This window comes from Mus caroli, chromosome 13 (genome assembly GCF_900094665.2).
Source record: "Mus caroli chromosome 13, CAROLI_EIJ_v1.1, whole genome shotgun sequence".
Taxonomy (NCBI): Eukaryota; Metazoa; Chordata; class Mammalia; order Rodentia; family Muridae; genus Mus; species Mus caroli.
This window is the reverse complement of record NC_034582.1, coordinates 15548804-15552277: the sequence shown is the minus strand read 5'-3', so window position 1 is coordinate 15552277 and position 3474 is coordinate 15548804. Positions and strand designations below refer to the sequence as shown.

Genomic DNA, 3474 nt, shown 5'->3' with positions numbered 1-3474 from the left:
GATGTCCCTCAACAGAGGAATGGATACAGAAAATGTGGTACATTTACACAATGGAGTACTACTCATCTATTAAAAACAATGAATTTATGAAATTCTTAGGCAAATGGATGGATCTGGAGGATATCATCCTGAGTGAGGTAAGCCAATCAGAAAAGAACCTGTATGGTATGCACTCACTGATAAGTGGATATTAGCCCCAAAGCTTTGAATACCCAAGATGCAATTCACAAACCATATGAAACTCAAGAAGAAGAAAGACCAAAGTGTGAATACTTCAATCCTTCCTAGAAGTGGGAACAAAATACTCATGGAAGGAGTTACAGAGACAAAGTGTAGAGCAGAGACTGAAGGCATGACCATCCAGACTGCCCCACCTGAGGATCCATCCCATATACAATCACCAAACTCAGACACTATTGTGGATAACAACAAGTGTTTGCTGGCAAAAGCCTGATATAGATGTCTCCTGAGAGGCTCTACCAGTGCCTGACAAATACAGAGGTGGATGCTATCAGCCTTCCATTGGACTGAGTGCAGGGTCCCCAATGAAGGAGCTAGAGAATCAACCCAAGGAATTGAGGGGGTTCACATCTCTATAGGAGGAACAACAATATGATCTAACCAGTACACCCAGAGCACCCAGGGACTAAACCACCAACCAAAGAGTATGCATGGTGGGACTCATGGCTTCAGCTACATATGCAGCAGAGGATGGCCTAGTTGTTCATCAGTGGGAAGAGAGGCACTTGGTCCTGTGAAGGCTCTATGCCTGAGTGTAGGAGAATGCCAAGGCCAGGAAGTGAGAGTGGGTGGGTTGGTGAGCAGGGGATGGAGGGAGAGGATAAGGGGAGGGGGTTTTTGGAGGGAGACCAGGAAAGGGGATAACATTTGAAATGTAAATAAAGAAAATATCTAATAAAATTTTTAAAAAGTACTTCTGGATACTTCATGTCACGCAAAGACAAGCCTGAAACCCATCCCCAGTAAAGAATAAAGCTCAACATAATCCCTTCATCACTATCTAGAAAGACCCAGAAACACCAGGCCACAGAAAACTATAGGAAACTATCGTTTTATTACCACAGGAACAAGCAGTGGCCACAGGGCAGGCTGGCTGGGAAGAGCAATGTTAATTCACTTCCTTTCAAGCTTAATGCATGTAGGAGACTGAAGAGGAAGCCAGCTAGCTGCAAACACTAGTTACACAGTACTGAGGGAGCTGGAAGTACGCAGTCTCTCCTCCAGGGCCAGCCTCTGAGTACACTGAGGAGACAGAGTCAGAAGAAACTGAAATGCTTCTTAATTAGGGATTCTGGAGAACAGTGGTCTCTCAGAGTAAGTCCTCAGATCAAGTGAGACTGAGCAGCCATGTTCCAAAGAGACAAAAAATATGCTGGATCTACCCCCTTCCAATTCGAGAAAGAAAACAGAAAAATTTAGAGATATTTTCTCATGAAAAACTGGAGTGGGGGGAGTTGGGTATTTTATTCTGTTTTGTTTTTGTTTTTGTTTTTTTGTTTTTTTTGGTTTTTTGGTTTTGTTTTGTTTTTTTTTAAGTGCTAGTACTCTGGCATTGAGCTAAAGGGTTTTTGTTTGTTTGTTTTTTGTTTGTTTGTTTGTTTGGTCTTTAGTGTTTAGCTAACCAGCACAATAACTCTATGTACATTTTAAAGATCAGAAACCAGAGCCCATCTTGATTCAACACCAGGGTTAAGACTGGAGGATTATGTCCTAGGTGATCTCATACTGCTCTGCCTGTTCATTCTGTCTGCTTCCTTCCTGGAGCACTCCTACAGTCAGCAAGCTTTTATGAGATCAAAGAAGTGGGAAGGAAGTTAAAGAAAGACCTGCAAGAGGTTCCAGGGGTTCTAGTAGGAGCTGGAGTGGGAGAGAACGAAATCTGCCCCCAGGCTCCTGTGTGGAGTCTTCCCTTTCTGCAATCAGAGCAAGACTTCGATGAAGAAAGGAAGAGCTTGGTTTGTCCACTTGAAATGAAAGCAGTTTCTCTTGTTCTTACTATGACAGCTGTCACACCCCCATCCCCCTCGGTCAACCGCTAACTCTAATCAGTGATTTTGGATAGAGATGAGGGTGGGGGACAGGATGGGACAGGAAAGGAGGGAGAGGCAGAAGAGCTATCTCATTACAAACTTTTAGCTCCTGAGAAGGCAAACTGAACTCAGAAAGAATGTCAGTGGCTCATACAGCCTTGCTGCCGGGACAACATCCTATCAGGAAGACCAACCAGACCACACCTCTTGCATCCTGGCTGCAAAATTCATTAACAAGGGGAAAGGTTGCGTTGTTGCAGCTTCACAACTCCCACCATGGTAGCACAGGGACTCATTTAGCAGCCGCCTGCCCAGAGTGGAAACTGTGAACCCTGCTGCAAACTGCATGGACGGCAGCTGGCCCCACTTCCCCAGGTCATTAGAAGGACTCAATGGCTAATCCACTGATGCTGCTTAAAATAGAAGTCACTCACTGAAAACACACAGAAAAAAGTCCAATGTTTATGGCTAAACACAAAAATAGCACCCACAAGACATACTGCTGAGTCATTTCATGTTTGTAGCTAGTCCTTCTGTGTACCCAGTTGTGGTCTAAATGGGAAATGGACCCGTAGGCTCATCATGTGTTTGAACATTTGGTGCCCAGCTGGTAGCACTGTTGGAGAAAGCTCTGGACCGTGAAGAGGCAGAACCTTACTAGAAGGACATCACTAGAGTAGGGGGTGTGCTTCCACAGCCTTGCCCCATTTCCTGCTATCTCTCTGCTTCCAGTATACACGTAAAATGTGACCACTTACTTCCTGAGTACCAAGCCAGCCTCACACGCCTGCTGCCATACCTTCACAGCCATGACAACTCATACGCCCTCTGGAACTATAAGAACCGAAATATAACATTTCTTCCCAAACTTGCTTTCAGTCATGGTATTTTAACACAGCAACTGAAAAAATGACTAACAGACAGCCTGATAAGTAAATTTCACAGTATACTCTACATTACCCTAAAGACATTAGCACATTCCATCAGGATAATACATATTAATAGGCACATGTCCTGTCAATAAGCAGATCAGCATAGCTGTGGGGGAGTTCTGTCCTAGAGTGGCTTCATGTCAGAGGCTGCGCACCTCTCAGTCACTCTATTGCCCCTCAGTCCTCCTGGATGCATTCTTCCAAGCATCAACATTGTGTATGTGTGTGTACGTGTTATGTGTGTGTGTGTGTGTGCCTGTGTGTGTGTCTGTGTGTGTATCTGTGTGTGTGTCTGTGCCTGTGTATATATGTCTGTTTAATATTTACTTATCATCTTTTTCGTGTTGTCCATTAGTTACATCACTTCATTCTAGAAAGGCATCTCCATGGGAGTGAATACTGACTGTACCACAGTAGGATCAAGGCATCTCCATGGGAGTGAATAGTAACAGTACCACAGTAGGATCAAGGCATCTCCATGGGAGTGCATA

At 44.3% G+C, this 3474-nt stretch overlaps 1 protein-coding gene across 5 annotated transcripts in view; it reads right to left on the bottom strand.

Moving 5' to 3' along the window:
- Nucleotides 1-3474, bottom strand: part of Elmo1 (engulfment and cell motility 1) — a 510385-nt gene that overhangs the window by 359251 nt on the left and 147660 nt on the right. The window lies entirely within an intron of this gene.